The 19,407-nt window shown below is 38.0% G+C and overlaps 1 long non-coding RNA gene across 1 annotated transcript in view; it reads right to left on the bottom strand.

Moving 5' to 3' along the window:
- Positions 1-838: 838 nt before the first annotated feature.
- The window catches only part of LOC137854227 (uncharacterized), a 76,027-nt gene continuing 57,458 nt past the window's right edge, over positions 839-19,407 (bottom strand). Inside the window, exon 4 of the long non-coding RNA XR_011095029.1 lies at positions 839-2,472. This is a non-coding gene — a long non-coding RNA (uncharacterized lncRNA). The remainder of the gene's footprint in view (positions 2,473-19,407) is intronic.

Genomic DNA, 19,407 nt, shown 5'->3' with positions numbered 1-19,407 from the left:
ACTTTTGTGTGTAAGAATAAATGTTTTTATTCCATGAGAATAAATGCTATTAGCACAGCTTAAATACTTTAAAGTAAGGTGTAAATAACTGCAAAATGTGATGTAGTGAACAAACTAAGAAAGTAAAAGTCTCAGCAAATAGTTTGTTTTTTCTAGGCAACTCAAAAAAAGCAAAAGAACCCAAATAGTCGATATGTAGTTACTTATTTTCTAAAAGTTTTTGTTTGTTTGTTTGTTTATATTATAGAGAAATAGTTGAAACAGAATCTAGTTTTGTTTCTGCTAAGACTAATATTAATAGCATGATTTCCATAGTAAGGAAGAAAATCTATTTTGCCAGAGAAATGCTGTAAGAACTTAACCATTCTCTGACATGTAGATAACATTATCATTTACGGTCCTATCAGATAACATTGTTTTAGTATGAACTTCTTATTGCTTTGGAAGATTTTTTTTAGTCTGACCTCAAGATCCCTGAAGAGTGATAGACTAAAGCTATTTCAAATAAGTCTGTCTGAAAATACAAGCAAGCCTGAGAAAATTATGCCTGCTTCAAATTTGTCTGCTCAAGTGTCCAGGTTACCACAAATCAAATTTAAATTGTGAAGAAGAATTTAAAAAATAAATAAATTGCCTCTTTAGTTGTAATTTCCAAAGTCTGCTTTCACTCACCTTATTCAATAACTAAAGGCTGAGAAGCAGGATAACATTAATACTTATCAGAAGAAAACAAAACAAAACAAATATATATATATATATATATTTTTTTTTTTCAACATAAAGCTCAGAGGAACAGGCTCTATATGCAAATATACAATCCAATTGCTGGGAGATTTCATGGTTGCTCCTGGATATGAATGCTCAAACCAATTATTAATAAGGACTAAGTGCCTTAGTCATTCAACAATGCACTTAATTACGTTCTTCCGTTTCCATTTATTTAGTAACAGATTTCTGTCCATTCCATTTGTATTACATGCTCCTTAAATTGTACAAGTTCAGTCTCGTAATAAAGGAATGTACTTCCTCCTCTGGGTACATATGTAAGCTCTTAGGGATCATTTACACTTGAAATTAGTTTGGCACAAATGCAGGTAGAAAACTAAACACAAAAACTATTTCTGTGTAATTCCACATGTAGATATTAATATTGCACAGCAAAATTGTTCACCTGTGGGATTGTCCAGGAATGTTGATCCAAAACTGCTGCTCCAGAAAAACTGTTTAGATGTAACACCACATTTGGGAAAGTCCTTCTGATCCATATTCTAGTCATGTGAACCAGAAAAGGAACCAAGACAGTCAGAAGAACTTGTGATGCACATCAGCTAGGCTGGCAGAACATCGTTAACACAGATACCGAAAGTCAGGCAAGTCTTGGTGCTCTGATTCCAAGGGGTTTCATTTATTTTTGCAGATTTACTGCAGTGAGCAGTGATGAGATCGGAACTATGATTCCCTGAAATCATCTGTGCCATTACCACCTCACTTGCTACCTCTTTTTGAGGCAGACAAGGTAAAATGCTTGTAGCTTACACGTACGAATGATATTGGCCATTATATTAAAGTAATCAAGGATATATTTTAATATCACATTTAGAGGCAATTACTTAGAGAGATGAAGAAGGAACTTGCTCACAAAACTCAACTCAACTAGTGTCAGTTGAATATCATCTTGTCCAGAGGGCTTCTTCTTCCTTCATCTGAAAAACTGGGAACTGACCTTGTCCAAAGACAGAACTGATTTAGGTTGGCTTTCTGTTGTGTGAAAAGGATTGTTGAGATTTTATATTGGTGAATCTCAATCATATGCTCATAGTCAGCCCTTGAGATAAATAAATGCTCCCTTCTAGCCTTAACCAATGTGAAAATATGTGGCTCTCAAAATGCTCCTTTCTTACATGGATTCCAGAGGACTATGTGTTGCACGATGCCTTTTTCCACTCAGCCATTCCAAAGTGCTAACCACTGAGAAGTCCTGCAGAGTTGCAGGATTGTGACAATTGTGGAGAAACAAACATTGAATTGAATGTGTTACTAGACCAAGAACTAAGCTCAAAGACAAAAAAACTCTTTGTAAAAACATAAAATCTGGAACCAAGCTGGCTGGTGAAGTTTTAAAATACTGGCTGCAAATCAAACACAAGAAAGGTATTGGTGAAGGCCATGTCACACACAAAGAAGAACGCAGTTTTGGAAACTTCTTTAGACTGTGAAAACAAATCAAGCTTCATTTAGTCAAAATATCTTCACAACTAGACAGAGTTCTGCTTTGTTTTTGCAATTTAAATGTAAGCAGAGGACAAATGAAGCTCTATTTTTGCTTTTTATACAAAAAAACTATATTTTCCTAAAGCCTGCCCCAACTACATTGCTCGATAACACCCTTTACAATTAGCATCCCATCTTAAAAATAACAAAAGTATCCAATTATATTCACATGGTCACTCTTGCTTGCGATGCTGCTTGCTCCTGAAAAGAACAGAACAGAATGTTAGACTTACAAAACTAAGAGTTGTATAATAAATTGACATTAACCTGTGAAGGGTTAATTCATCATTACCTTAAATTCTCCTGATCACATGCTCACACCAGCTATTGTTGCTTTTTTTTTTTTTTTTTCTTGCTGAGTGCTTGCCTTGACTAAGTTTGCGACACAACTTTAATTCTCAATGAGGTGACTCTAGGATTATCACGTAGGTAAATACATGCCTCAAAATGTCATCTTTACTCTCCATTAAGTAAGAGTTAAACAAAATGTTTGAATGGAAAGTTTAATAACAAAAGACATTTATGATGTTTACTTAAATTTTCTGGACCATTAAGTCTAAATGACATGAGTTATTGGATGCTATATCTGGCCAAAAAATCTTTTTGACCAGTCTAAGTTTTACTACATGCTGAGCTGCCAGCATCCCTGTTGGAAAAAAAAAAATATATATATATATATATATATATATATATATAAAAAAAAATCTGTTGTCAAATCCTAGTTTTCTCAGTGAAATCTGGATTCAGAACAGCCATTCATGCCAGAAAGTACCTTTTGAAGTTTACATTAACATGGATATTTATTTATTTTCCCTCTGTAACAATGACAGTGGTTGAGATAAACTGTTTAATTCTAAATAGAAAACACATCTGCTGTTTCTGCATTGTTTGTGGTTGCTGGAGGGGTGACAATTTAAACCAAGTAGCACACATGACATTTTAAGTGAGATGTTGTATGAGTATTTGCAGCTGCTGTACTTTCCTATTTTCCCCTTGCTGGACGGCACTGCTTCAGTGCAGGGCCTGTGAACCTTCTCATCCCCAGCACGTCTCTGAAATGAAAGCTCATACATATATGTAGACACATGCATGGATACACGTATACATGCAATATTTTTGATGCAGTTTTTATTTCTTTAGAGCTAAAGGACATTTCCTACACTGGCATGGATGTCCATGGCCAGGACTGTCAGAGACTTTTCAGATGGCTAGGGGATGAGCACAGCATCTGGATGCCTAGCAAGCATCTTAGAGCTCCTGCAGCAACCTTCACTTGAGCTCTGACATGCTTGTGTTGGCCTTTATGATCCACATGGAATATAGCGTGTCTGAAGCAGCCTGGGGCTGCTGATCCTTTGGCACTGGGGAGCTTTGAGACCTGTCCCAATCTGGCCCTGCTCACTACTGCAACATCCACGTTATCTCAAGGCTGCCGGACAGTGTTAAACAAACAGAAAGCTCTGCGGGGCTGGGCTGAACAAGGTAGCAGGAGGTTGGAAATGCGGGCCCCAAGCCAGCAGTGGGAGCTGAATCATGGAGGCAAGCATCCTGCTCTGCCCCTGGAGGCTGTAGCGTTGTCTATCCTCTGCCCTGAGTATGTGCTGGCAGAGGAACAGAATTCATTCCTGGCCAGGGGATTCAGGAGTATAACCTTTATTTGCAAATGAATGGAGTACTGCAGAGCTGAGACCTCTTTTAGGGTTAAACCATCTATTTTTGGATCCTTAGTTTCCTTAACTCCAGTGTGTTTACCGGTCCTTAAGGTATATAAAACCATGGGTTTTGACAGTGCAATAGTGCAATCCACTAACCATAAAAAACAGCGTGGGCTGATGTTTGACTCCTGTATTATGGCTGGAGAGACCAAAAAGCTCCAGAGAGGTGCTAAAATGCCCTGAGCTGTCATCTCAACCAGGGCTAGGCCCATGAGCTCCTGGCACAGCCCCACAGCATTTCTGGTGATTTTTTCCTTTTCAGTTTGAAGAACGGTATCCGTATTTTGTTTTGCTGTAGCCTGCTAGAGGATAAGCTTCCTCTTTCCCTTCTTGAAAAATCACTAAAATCTCTCTTGGGTGTGAAGGAAAAGTGATGAATCTTCTTCACCATTTTGGGATGTGATTCCTCCTCTGATCTCAGCAAAGCGAGGGTTTCTCTTTGGAGTTTGTGTGATGACTTTGAGGGAAACAAATTATTTCCCTTGGGAGGGACCAGATTATAACCAATTGTAAATATTAAAAAAAAAAAAAATAAAATCCCAGGGAGGAACCTCAGTATTGACCTCCAGGTCATCTTTCTCTACAGTCCTCTTTGTGTCATACAAACTGAACTTTGTCCTGCACTACTATCATGCCCAGTGCAGTTTTCAGAAACCCAGCATAAATGCACACAGCCAAGTGCAAGTTTAATACAAATGTGCTGTCTCTTCCCCCAGTTACAGTGGTGAGAAATCGCTTGTGTTTTAAAGGGTTTGGGGGAGGGGGGGAGGAGGGAAATCAGTTCCCAGGTTGGGCCTGGCTATGGCCATGCAGTCTCAGGGCTGATCCATATCCAAGGCCAGGCCCACGCACGTACTCTGCATCAAGCACTGGGGCTGCATGGGCCGGCAGGCCTTCATGGGGTCACGGCGTGTTTGGGTTTGTTCGTAGCTCTGGCCCCAGCACAGCAGCTGCCGAGGCTGGGGACAAAGTTTTCGCTCAGTTCAGGGAATCACTGAGCTGCCAAAGAAACCATGTAGCAACTATTCAGCAGATGAACTCCAATAATGCCACGGTACTTGGGTGGCCATATTTACACTGGGCTAGCCAGGAATGTCAGGATTTCAGCATTCACAAAAAATGCACTTCTGGCACAAGCTGTCTCTGTCATTTCAGCTGCACTCCTCAGTCTCAAATGATCCATATTGTTAGGGGAGACTCAGTGTTTGGACTAATATGTGCTTCCCCACTCTGTAGTTTTTGGGAGCAAGGAAATGCACCCAGCCCAGACATTTTCCTCCACAGATCTGTGGCTACTTTCCTCTAAGTAAGCAATGGCAAACATGCAATGGGGGAGAGATACAACTGATCTCATGCAATCTGTCACAGCACAGCATCTCCTGAGCACAGGCTTTTTATCCTTGGATCTATCCCATCTCTGTCTGCACAGACATATTTCAAGGATTTGTCACAGGTCACATCTGCCAGCAATCATGTGGAAGAAACATACAAAAAGAGCAATGCGCATTAGCTCCACTCTCTTCCTCTACAGCCCTCCTGTGCTCCTGACAAATGGACAAACTCCCATGCTGAAGATCATCAGCCTAATTCCCCACTGCAAAGAAGCAAATGGGAAGCTACTGTGAGCTTCAGTCGACTTTGCCCACTGAGAGTGGGCAAGAAGGAGGTGAGGAGTCAAGGCAGAGCAAAATACCTACCCCAAAACTTCAGCCCCACAAAAGGCTTCTGGGCCCTTCAGTGGGCAAAGGCCACCTAGTGCCAGGAGTTCCCCTGAAAACTGTTTTACCATTCAAAAATATTATTTAGGAAAATATTAGGGGATTTTTACACTTGAGGATTCTTGGGCATCTGGCAGGCCAGTGGAAACAGATCTGTGCTCTGTCCTACCTAGCTGCTATATGCACCACACTATGGGGCCTCCTTGGCCCCATAGCAGATCAGCTGCACCGGTCCTCCCTGTGACTCCACGTGGTATGCTGCTCACGGCAATATCAATCTAATTGCACAGCTCATTTGCATTTAAGCTAAAAGCCCTAGATTTAGTGCATATTTGCAATCTGCCTGCAGATCAGAGCTCTCCTGGGAAAGACAAGTTCTTCTGTATATGGTTTCTCAGTCAGGAAATCCCAGGTGGGAATGTAGGCATATGGATGAAATGGACAAATAAAGATACCTCTGTGAATTGAAAGGTGAGTGCCGTCAGCCTTTCAAAAACAAGTGTAGATGAATATTATTGTGGATCTTACAGTCTCAGTGACCTATCCAGTTTAATTATGGTCCTGGGACTGCTTTTCTAGAATTAGTTTGCTTTTCAGTGTTGTCCATACTCTAGCACCATGGGGAAAAATTATCAAGGAAGTTTTCTATAAGAAATACATGCATATATAAAATCCTGCTTTAAAGGGTTGAGAAACCTAAATATCAGAATAATAACAGAGTATCAAAATCAAGCAAATCCAGATTAGAGTTAGTCCATGTAACAGTCAATGTAAATGAACTTCTACTGTCAGATAATACCAGCTCCGTAAAATGGTATTGATGTTTGCTTTGATCTGAAGAAATCTCTCACTGCAAGGTTTTCTAAAGTATTAGAAGACTGGGTAGAATCTTCTCCTATATATGATCAACAAAATACCAAAAACAGCTGCTGCTGACACAAACATATTTTGAAACCTGGATGTGTAACACACAAACATCTTTCTTCAGGCAAGGCAGTGGGCCAGGTGTTTAAGACTGAGGATGTGCCAAAGTGCTTGGAGCTGAAATGGGAGCAAGACCGGTGAAAAATTCAATCTGTGTGCAGTACTTCAATGTCTCTTTTACAGGTTTTCCATAGTTGTTTTGTTTTTGTTTTTTTTTGGTCTGGCTAACTCAGTACAGTGGAGAGGCTTGCACAACTTCCACTGAATACTTTCCTCTAAAGAAGGAAGAGTATTGTGAAGGAAGCTCTAAAATTTATTGAAAGATTCATACCAAGACATTGTTTTCTATTAGATGTTCTGTTAATATATTATGAACAGGAACTGTTTTATAAAAAAATAAGAAATATATACATATATAAAAAGTCCCTCAGAAAGAGACTGATCCCAGACTTATTCAAGTTAGTGGAAAGTTTACCAGACATTTCCAGGGAAATTTAGGCCTCATCCATCTCATCAGGACTCAGTCCTGAACTACTACAGATAATTCACTAAACACTGTAGAAATGAGGAATGACAAATGCAAATCAAGGAGATTTATGCACTGTTTGGTATCAGGATTACAAGTCTTTATTCTTGAAATAGGATATGGTAAATTAAGACAGATTGATTCAAGTCAAGTGTGTTCACTAATAGCCAGTCTAGGTGTACTCAGCAATAAAAGTCACAAGTCAGACACTCAGCTGATAATTGACAACACAACTTGCAATTTGCGTTGTTTGCCTGTTTGAGGTGGCTTTTTCCTAAACTCATTTGGAAGAGTATATTTAAAGAACTGGTGCGCAGATGTTAAAAATAGGACGGAAGCTCATCACACACATCAAAAAATCCCTTAAAAATAATTTCCCAGAGTATTCAGTGGCTGCGCAAACTACCCATCCCCACAGGCCTGTTCACCTGCACAGTTCAAGTTGCTTTAAGCAGAACTGTACCACTAGTAACACATGTGATATGTGAAGTTAGAAACCCTTGAAACATTTGAACTGCTATTAAATCTCTGGTAGCGTTTAGATTAAAACTCCTTTGAGGCATGGAAAGTCTTCTGTATTTAAGCAGTGCCTAGAAAAGCTTGGGAGGGAGTGAAGACTGAGGTTATGATGACTTCTCTAGGTCTATTTCAGTGAGAATTTCTATTTCTGTTGTTTCTACATCTAATGAGGGTGAGTCAGACTATTCCAAACAAACAAAAAAAAAAGCCTAGGAACAAAATTGGTTATCCATAGTCTTTTTCCATATATAGGTAGGATACTAAAATAACCAAAATTTTACAAATTCCTCTGAGTAAAGATGTATCAAATAGAGTGGCTGCACAGCACCAGGATTAGCCACAGGACCTTCCTCCACATGCTATTCTTCTTTTTCTTTATTTATTTTTTTTTCTTTTTCCCAGGGTCCTGCAAGTCTGAGGATAAGCCATAAGCAACCTCTTTGCACTGGAGCCACAATGCCAGCTAGTTCAGACACAGCCTTCATACATCTTTATGCTTCTGCTCTGGGGTAAGCAGATTTTCATGTTAGACTGTGGCCGTTGTCCCAGGTAGTCCACACAAGATCCAGGAAAGCTCTTCACCCTTCACACTTGGCCTCCCCAGTTTGGTACTGTGAAAGTGGGTCACTGCTCTTTGTTACAAGCAGTGGAAAAAGTGGTTGCTGCCCAGCTTCATGAAGTTCTCCATATGTGCCTCTTGCGTCACATGAAGGAAAGCATTGCTGAAGGGGTGCAGCAGTCATTTCCATAACCAAATTAATGCAAAATACAGGAATGCAATAGAGTGCTCCTGGGTATTTCAGCTTAATAGAGAGATCTCCCAGAATTTCTCCTACCCATATCCAATAAATCTGAACCTCTTCTCACCCCAGCACTTCTTCCTTTGGAATATGTCTTTTTCTGTGGCAGCAGTGTGGAAATACACTCCTCATAGTCACATCTGTTAGAATAACATAATAGTGATTTCATAATTGTTGCAGAAGTGGTAATCCCCTCTCTCACAGATGATGAAATGTCTGAGTGGTACTAAACAACTGGAGGGATTACAGCATTCAAGAAGTTTGAGAACCTCAGGTTCTCCAAAGCCTTTTAGCTTTGCCTATGCCTGCCTCTATTCATTTTGCATGGTGTCTTTTGGGCTTGGCTTCTGAAATGGCTAGATGAGTTACTCAGGTGGAATTCATGGCTGGTTGCAGTGTCCTTTGATCAGATTATCACCAGACCTGTTATCTTGTCCCTTGTTCTGATTTTTTATAGGACAGAGTTATATTACACAGAATGTAGAGCCAGCAAGATTTGGAAGATTTATGCAATTGTTCAGATGTTATTTGCATGGATATGTACGCAGTAGGTTAGATACAAGCTCCACGATCCTGATGATTTAAGAGATGATGACTCCAGAGTATGGAGTCATCCACAACCCACCTTTTTTTGCCTGAACTGAACTATGTCACAGCAATAACATTAAAATTCCTTTGCACCAAGGAATTTTCTCTGGAAACTACAGCAATTTTATTCTACAATATAAATTTCCAGTCAATGGAAGACATTTACTTCTGTATGGATGCAGCTGCCAGAAAGAAACAATGATACATGAAGGTCCAGGAAAAGATTTTTAAAACCTAACAGAACATGCCCAGGAAATACCAATCAATTCATATAGTAACCGATCATCTTTACTTTTAAAAAGCCAAACTAACAGCTGTACATTGTCTCTTCTTCCAGAAACGAGTCCGGATCCCTTTTGACCTGGTGTTACGCTATTCATTTCTATTGTAGACTTTGGCAGTTTGTTTCATACTTTTAATTATGCTCTTTGAGCAATGAAAGTCATCCCAAATAGTTTACAGCTCGTGCCTCATCTGCAATACGTAACATCTTTCTTTGCAATTAGCAACAAGTCACACAACATTTTATTTGAAATAACCCATTCCTTTTTTGGTATATATTTTACTGTACTTTTTGCAAACCCCTATCCCTTTTAGCTTCAGTAGAACTTCAGTCTCCATTGACTTGAACCCAATACAGCTATTTATTCCACAGCTCCTAGATTTTTAAAGCTTGAAAAAGCAATTGCATTGTCTAGCCTGAGTTCCTGTACAATAAATGTCATTAACATCATCCAGCTACTGCAGTCTGGAGACAAATATATTGCCTGTTTAACATTCATATTCTTCTATTGTTGCTATTCTATATAGTTAATATGAAATGTATCACTCATAATTGCATTCCACAGTTTCTTTTTCCCTATACATGCTAGTAAATGACTCTATAAGGTATTAGGCAACGAAGAATCAGACTAAAATGGTCAAATGGATGCCATTTTTCCTGATCAGTTTTAATATATCCCTATGCATAGTGATTTCATTATCTCTTGTTTCAGGTTTCAGTAGTGTTTTACTGCAGTGTGTATGTACTTTCTGGAATAGAAGATGAAATAGCTACACAATAAATATTATTATCATACTGTCTGTGTAGTTTGGAAGGGATCTTGCTAAACCTCATTTTTTGATTAAAAATAAAAAGGCTTTTAGATGGAGATTATTTTTCTGCTTCTTTGGTTAACCAAATTGCTATTTAAAGATTAAACTATTCACTGTCAGATGGCAGAAAACATATGAAAGATACATTTACTGAGGATGAAAAAAGGGGGGTTCAAAAATGGGGTAAAAGATATATAGGCATTGCTTCTGGGGAGGTGTTTCATGTCTCTCATCTGAAACCTTGCACTGTGAACAGCATTTACAACGGTGGCAGCTTCAGATTCTTGGTCTGACATTGCAGACTTCATATGAAATTTCAGAATAGTTTTTTTGAAAAGCTATTTTAGTGTGAGATATCTGTTTCTAAAAACACAGAGACAGATCATGTCGAATACTGAATTAAAATACAAGAATGATCACTCCCTCTCCTGTATCTAGATCACAGTTCTCATGTTTCCAGCTTGAGTTAAAGGAACAAGCTAGAGGAAAACACTCAAAAGCAGATCATTGTAGAACTGAATATTTTGCAACATTTTCAATAGTATTAGAACACAAAGCAGTCTTCATCCTCCTCTATCTTCATTCCCAGGTTCTATGACCCATATTGGCCAAAAAAAAATGAGTGCTCAGATATCTGTTGAAATCTGAGTTTGATTGTAAAAGCTTCTTCAATTTTAAATTGTTTTCAGCATTTGAGAAAAAGTTTTCCAGCAAGCTGGAACTTGGGAGATTTTCTCCAGCACAATATGACAAACAGAAAAACAGCACAAAAAGCTGCTTAAAACTGCAAGAGAAGTAAATACACCATTACAGCTGAGGGATCCAGAGGGCTCAGTCGAGTATGATCAAGTGAGCATATTGCACAATCTATTTTCTGTAACTTAAAGACATGCTTGTCCTAATTTATTTAGGAACTTAAGTAAATAGACAACATTTTTGGTATTGATTAAGGCATAAAAATCCTTTCAACTCTCCCTCCAAAGGCTTAGAAATCTGATGAGGAGAGTCTTAGTCATATAGTATACATGTATTTTATTCCCAGAGAAAGCATCAAATACAACGTAAGCCCATATAAAGATTATGTAGAATGACCATTTTGCAATCCCATTATTTTTCTTCTTTTCTTGTATTGATATGAACCTGTCCCCCCAAACTTATCATATGATTAAAAGACAAATGTAAAGAATTATACAGCATTAAATGATTATAGACTGACTCTTGCCCTCTGTCCTACTTGTTGTAAGCTCTGTTATGCAACTGAGTGTAGTGACATAAATAGGATATAGGCCGTCTTTATCTTTTTGGAAGAAGTTATAGTGTATTTAAAAGATTTTTGGTATGTGTGTTACTTTATCATCATTATAAAAACAACTTGGATGTGGGCTCTGGGGGAAATTTATAGTCTCTCCATGACACAATTAAATTACAAATGTCTCATTAGAGACTGCCAGTTTACCTCAGATAATGACTCTAAAACATTCATCTCAAAGCTCATTTCCAGACTGTTTTTCTTTTGAACTTGTTGTACTTGAGTATTGTACTAACGTTTATGAATATATTTTCAAGGGGCAGTGTCCTTTAGGGCACACCATAAAATACTAGCGTACTTGGAGTAAAAGTTGGTAAGAGTCCAGAGAACAGAATGGGGAGAAAGCCTGCAGAAAGGAAAGACACAGCTAAACAAAACAGCTAAAGTCCAGTTAGAAATACTTTTATCAAACACATGATCAGAGAATAAATTTTGAATATACAGATACTTTATCCATTGCAAGCTACAATTAAAATAAAAGTTCAGATGATGAAACAAGTGCACCAGCAGAATATATTTACTGTGATTCACTCAAAATAGGTTTGCCACCAGCTATTTCTGCTACTGATCAAGTTTTACAAAGTAGCCCTTTGGTGAATACTTTCTTATACTCTCTTTTTGCCCTTGTCACCAGTTACACACTTGATTATTAAAAGAGTAATTAAGTACTAATTAATTTAAAATTAAGTCTAGATGATTTTTAAACTTCCCTTCCAACCCAAACCATTCTATGATTCCATATTATTCTGCCTTTCATGAATTCCAAGAAATGGATGAATTCAATTAATTTATCCATAGTATTAAATAAATAAATAAATAAATAAATAAGAAAAAAATCCATTCTTCTTCATCTTAAACATACTTTTTACAAAAATTAGTCTTGTTTGCAATGAATGGATTACTGCTACAATGGATTAATGCTACATAAAAGTACCCTACTTAAATTTAGTTCTCTTTAATCACTACATTGGTGAGAGAAGACACTGGTAATCCTGATCCCCTTTTCTTTCATGAGTGTATCTGAAGGGAACATAGCATATAATTTATGCAGAAAGGAAGAAAGTGGTTCTAACTTCTGCATTTCACCTGACAAGTCGACAAGGCTCTTTATATTCTGTCTAAAGCCTCTGCCCTCTTCCTCCTGATATCAAAAAATTGAGACCAGTAACAATAAATTAAAGCTGCACACACAGACCTGAAAATGTTTCCTTTATTAACTCCCAGTAGGAAAACCTAATAGTCAACAAGGTTATAAAAGAGTCTTCTTCCTCAGTCTTTCAAACATGTGATTCCCAATGGTCAAGAAACCATTTTTGTAGTGGTCTCTTGAGATGTGCAAACAGAAGAGTGTTTGGCTCTTCTCTTGCTTCTGACTTTCTCTTTTGAACTGAATGATATATTAATTTGGAAGAACTAGTTGTAGCAAGATCTATGTCATTATGCATTTCTTGAAACACTGATGAATGTGATGAATTCTTGTTAAAAAACTTCCAGGTCACATAGAGCTGTTAAGGGTATAAAGTCTCAATTTTGTTTGAAATTTTCCCTGAGTCCCTACACTCTTCAGAAGTAACAGTCAGGAAATTTTAGCAAAATACCCTACTGTCATCTCCAGATACCAGTTATTGTCTGAAGAAGGATTAACTGTGTCTGTGAAAGAACAGATATTGATTTTGCAGTGACCTGTGACCTCTATTTTTCATCCATCCTTTCTATTTCCAGGAACACTAAACACAACAGGACACAAACATTCAACCAGTGTGCAATGAGAGAGTGTCAGCATTGCTTAAACTTAACCAGAGTGCATAGATATGAAAAAAGGAACTCAGACTAAAGATATTTGTGAGTGGGAAAATGGTTTATGAATAGCTAATATGCAGCACTCCGCTCTGAGGCAATGTCCACTAACTGTTCATTTCTGGTGCACTTGAGACAGCATGGCTGTGGTGAAAAGCTGACACATGCAATCTTTACAAATCCCAGAAACAGGCAGACACACAGAAAGAAATAGAAGGTATTGCAGTCTCTGACTTTTCTGTGAGCCTGACTTATGAATGCTGGAAATCAGCAGTACGGTATTAATATCTCTTAACAAAAATGTAGCTTTTTCTCCCCTTCCTTATATTTCCCTAGGAGATTGCATGTGCTGTATCAGATTGTGGCTAGTAGTGACAAGAATGATATAGCAGGAGGCTTTATTAAGGAAGTTAGGAATGTTTTAAAGTACGAACTAGGCCAAAAAGGCATTTAAAATATCCCAAAGGCAAGCCCTTTGGATGTTTCAGAACAGATACTCCAACAAGCTCAGTATCTAACATCTCTTTCTTAGGCAATTAACATCAAGGCTGGGCTTTCAAGAGTACTAAGTTCCATGAGCCAACCGCTCTGATTAGGAGACCAGCCCTGTAGGGCTTTGATTTTTCAGTTTGCTTGTTTGTTTGTTTTTGTTTTTCCCTAGATCTTGATATCTCAGGGAAACTTTTTCCTCTTTTGCTTCATTTTAAAAATCTGTGTTTCCTGGAAGTCTGGCAAGTCTCACACTGTAATAGTAGATAGACAACATCCCTTGCAGTTCGGGTCTTTCACTGTAAAGAAAAATTAGCTGAGATGAGGTTTATCTGTGCTACCCACTGCAGTCTGATTACCTGAATATCATCCTTAAGAATTCAGATACATAAAAAAAAATAAAAAATAAAAATAAAAAAAAAAATCGTAAGTTAAGTATAGGAAAGATTTATATGACTATAAGTGAAACTATTCTTCTGGAATGAATATGATCTTAAAGTTTAGAAATCCTTGGGCTATTCTCTAAACAAAGATGTGGGAAACTATTGCTGTTTATATTAAATATTCCCATGTGGATCTTTTGGTCCTTGTGGAATATGAATGGCAATCTCTTGTAAAATCCCTACTGAAGCTGTCAACACTTTTTATATGAGGCATCCCAGACACAGAGAGGAGTGAAGCATGCATGTGGGTGGGTCATACCTGTTTCCTTAGGAAGTGCTCACCCCTCTGGTGGCCAATAGGTTTTCTGAGGCTACCCAGATATCAGAGCAAAGTCAGTAAAGGGAGAATGATTAGTCATGAGGGAGGACATAATTCCCTATTACTCTTCCCTATTACCAGCTTTGCAAATCAGTCTTCAGTAGAACTGTTCCTGGTTTAGAGTAGAGGAATTTGAGACTAAAAGAATGATCCTATGTAACAGAGTTGGTTCCCACTCTAACAAACCCTAACTCATACAGTCAACTCACATACTCATTAGGTTCTGCCTTGAACATTTCAATTTGTTGCCTTCATGAGCACCTGACTCAGAAACTATCTTCTACCTTGAAACCTGAATTAATTCTTGAACTGTTCATAACCATTTCTCCTTGTGCCAATATTCTCTGTTCATGTAAATTTCTCCTCTTCCTGGTATTTCTTCCTCTGTTCTTCCTTATTGTACTTGTGGAAAGTAACCATGTCTTTCCTCAGAATTCATTGCATTGCTAATCAATGCTAGCTTTTCTGGACTTTTCTTCTAAGACAGAAGCCCCAGTGAGCATGTTGATTTGCTTGTTGAATGAGTTCTTAGTGATTCCATGAGCTCTTCTTCCCCATGTATGTGTTTGGTCCCACATAATCAGAAAAAAAAAAAAAAAAAAAAAGCGTGTGTTCAAAGAATACCAGAGAATCTCCTGCCACTACCTTGGAGAAGGTCAGAAGGTCAGTCCCTACAAGAAATTCTTCAACCAAAATATTTCAACTGATAAACAGCAAGCTTACATTCTCATGGTCAAGACCCCATTACAATTTCAACAGTATTTTTTCCTTCTTCTATTATTTCCAGATGATGGGATCTGACTTTATTGCTTGTAGCACTTATACAATTAAGTGAGAGGTGAATCAGGGCCAGGTTGTTTGCCAAAAAACAAGTAAAACCCAAACACTTCATGTCACTGTTTATTTTTGCACTTTTCTTGAAGAAATCTTTAGGTCAGCTACCCCAAACTTCGGCTTCAGGATGCCTTGGAATAGGCTCTTGCTTAAGCTACCTTGTTTATACCTTTTTGAATAATTTCTCAAAGGGTGATTGTAGCCCAAAATATACTTACCACTGAGAATTTAAACAAAAATCAAGATTAAAAGTCCTCTGTTTTTTTCTGTATATGCAGAAATGAAACAGTAATTATACAATGCATATCTGCTCATTATAACTGAGATATTAATTTTATGTTACAACTACACAAAGAAAAAGTATTATTTGATAGATCTAAAATGAAAATGTTACTCCCTTGAAATTAACAGCAAAATTCCTGCTGAGTTTAATAAGCTAAGATTTCTTCCACAGAGTCTGATTTACTACTTTTCTGGATGAGTTGTATGCAAGGGTAACTCTACTGAAATCACTGGAATTCCCTTGGTATCGAAGAAGTGAAATTAAAAATCAGACAATCATTGTAGTTTTTACTGGAATAAAAATATTGCAGTTGAGGGATAAATGTTTAGGTAAATATCAATTGTCTGAGATGTTCAAGACTGGCTTTTTAGACAGTTGCATACTTCTATAAAAGCCAAATATAAATACATATCATGTATTCATACCATTTTTATAAAATTGGAATCTTGCATAGACAAAACAGGGAAATTGCAGACTTACATCATTGCTAAATGAGTTTCTCTTTAAAAACTGCTCAGTGTTTTTTAGAACAAGAGCCAAATTCTGCCTCTTGATATACACATGCAAATTCCATTAAAGTAGCTGTAACTGCGCATTCATACTTGTGGGAATGATTTGGCTGTTTAAAGGCAGTTCTGAGAGCATTGACTGCTAGGGCTGCTAAGAATTTTCCAGTGGAAAAAAATATATATTATTTTTTGGTCAAAACCTGTTGATTTGTCAAAACTAAACATTTCCGTACAAACATATACGGCATGTTTGGCAGTGATCACATTTCTGGTCAAGGATAAAGAGAAAGCAAATGTCCATAGTACAGCCAACAAACACTTATGCCAAATAGAGGGGTAACGTTCATATTCATGCTTTCCCAGAAGTACTCCTTTCTCTCACAGTCCATGATGAATCCCTTGACCAGGATCCGTCTCCCTCACTTGGAGCTATTTCGTGCAGTTCTAGAAATTCAGTATTAATTGTGAAAGAGACTGCCTAATCATCACTTCCACATCTAGTAGCTTTGTATTCTTGACAGGAAAAGGAATAACTTGAGCCTCTCCCTTCCAGGGGATTGTTCTTTTAACAGGCACTTTTGTTCCTGAATGAACAGGGCTTAAACACCCCCTGCCGCAAAAGGATTATGTCCATCTTAGAGTACTGGGAAAACTCTCTACTGGTCAGAAATGATAATGAGATGGAACACTTGTACATTCCACCCTCTTCTCTGAAAATACTTATATTTCTTAATATAAGTTATATTTCTTAATTTTGGTTTTACTTTGGAAATCTATATTTTTGTCTATACCAATATCTTTTGATATATTTGCTTCCCACTTGCAGCATTTCAGAATCAAAACTAATACTTCATTAAGCACTCATTTTTCAGGGTACTTGGGGATACAAACTAAGAGACAAACTTTTTTCATGCATACGTGCTAGACCAACAGCCGGAGAGACACCATGCTCCTAGTGCACTGTTTACCACAGCAGCTGATAACAGGCGGAGGGGTGAGGCAGAAAGAGGGGAATTTAACACTAATAGTACATATTATGGATGGCTTATCTGGCTGGCCTCTGGAAGACAGTATGACAGAGTAAAGCACAACTTGTCAGAAGCGTGGTCATTAGGTTGAGATCTAAGTCCATCACCATGGACTTAGCAAGTCCTTAGCATGGACCAGCAAGACTAAAACAATTCTGATGTGCCAGTCCTGCTCTGTTTTTTCTGTTGGAAAGGTAAGCATTTCTTGCTCCCTCCCCACAACACTCCAGTGGAAGCCCCCTCCAGGGAAATGCAGCAGAAGCTGTTATGAGATGTGATTATCATTATATGTTCCAATACTTTTTTGGAGTGAGACATAGAGGTGCAATCAAGTTTGTCTCCCACTTCCCAGTTCTGTCAGCTCAGAAAGGAAGTCTCAGACTCTGTGAGCAGCTTGGCTGGCAAACAGAGGGGACAAGGCTTACTAGATGAACAAACATAACATTAGTTTTCTCCACAGGCTGAATTTCACTCTGTCATTTAAATGTAGCACTGTTGACTTCTGTCCACCTTTAGACTCACTCCTTAGCTGTTTTTTGACAAATCCTTACTGTTGTGAATGAAATCCAAATGAAACCTTTTCTCCTCTTTTTTGTTCAAAACTGTTTGATTGCTCTGGAATGATGGAGCTGCTTTTCTATAGTTTGAAGTTGTTTGAAGTTACTTAGTTCATCGCCTTTCCTTCCTTCCTTCCTTCCTTCCTTCCTTCCTTCCTTCCTTCCTTCCTTCCTTCCTTCCTTCCTTCCTTCCTTCCTTCCTTCCTTCCTTCCTTCCTTCCTTCCTTTCTTCCTTCCTTCCTATTTCCCTATTTCTTTGTTACTTCTCTTTAGTTTTAACACTTTCACTTCTAACTGCAGTCCAGAGCCTTTAGGAAAATGCTTTCCCTTCAGCTGGGCCTCTTTCTATCTTATCAAATAATATTAGCTTGCACTCCATTTATACCACATATAGCCTTAGAAACTCTCATAGCTTTTAACCTGTCATGTAGATTAAGACCTCATTAAATTTCATACTACCTTCAGCATGATCATGTTACCTAATGTTAAAGATTTTGAAACAACATAATCAGCACTGATACAGAATAAAAGCAGAGGGATATTTCATCATACGGCTGCTAGTGGCTTCAATTGCTAGGAAGACAGTTTGCTGTTGGTTCAGTTTGATCTTTGTTGCTGTATGTGGCATTTCTGGACTAAGCTAATTGATTGGTATGTTTCTGAATTTGAATGAACACGTCCATGCTAATAGATAAAACACTGGTATTTGAAAATCAGTAAAGTGTGCGTGTGTGTACGTATATAAATATGTATATACATGCATATTTATTTAATATTTTATAAGCGTGAATAGATACAGGAATAAAATTCCCTTATATTTTTCTGGCACTTACATGTTTGCAGAAAAAGCTGTTTAGAGAGGAATAACTGAAACCAAATAGAGGAATATACTCTGCTGAGGTTTCAGTGTTTGCAGTGTGGTAACAGCTATAGGCAATTATTTCTGAAGGCTGTTTTTGTGTGTGTGTGTGTGTGTATGAGCACAGTATGAGCAGAAATTGAAAGTTCAGCCCTGCCACAACAACTTTACAGATGAAGCATATTAAACAAGAGAAAGAGCCAGTGATCTAGTTTTATTAATAAGGAACAAAAATACAAAATGACTTGTTCTCAGTCATCTAGGAGATGATCCTCCTATCATTTCTACGAGATGATTCACTCCTATCACAGCAAATACCTTTGCTACCAGTCCAGTCATTAAACTTTACTGTACTGATGTTTCTGGTCCCGTCACAGATATAGAAAATCCTGAGAAAGATACAAAAAGAGAGATCTCAGTCTCATACAGCTCAAGTCCCTTGAGGATATGAGCACCTCATACCAGTTCTGTGTTTGCCCTAACAACAAGACACTTAAGTGCAAGTCTGCAGTCCACTGCTGATGGGGAACAGAGGCAGAGAATGGGCAGGAGCTGCCCACAGCAGCTGGGGGAGTGCAGGAGTTGAATTCAAGTTTTCCTGAGGTTTGACCTGGAGGTCTAACATTTGGTTCACCGTTTCTCCTCTGGGTGCTTAGCTAATCATCCAGAAGTCCTTATCAGGGCATTACGGACCTCCCTACAGGAGAGCACTGATTAACAATCACTTCGATACATTTCTCCACTTAATTTCTTTCTCTTTTTAAATGACTCTTGCTCTTCCAAAGGATTAGGCAACATAACAATATCATTATCATTTTCCTCTT

The sequence above is a fragment of the Anas acuta genome, chromosome 3, assembly GCF_963932015.1.
Source record: "Anas acuta chromosome 3, bAnaAcu1.1, whole genome shotgun sequence".
Lineage (NCBI taxonomy): Eukaryota > Metazoa > Chordata > Aves > Anseriformes > Anatidae > Anas > Anas acuta.
The sequence above is the reverse complement of the archived record's forward strand: the minus strand, read 5'-3'. Positions and strand labels throughout refer to the sequence as shown.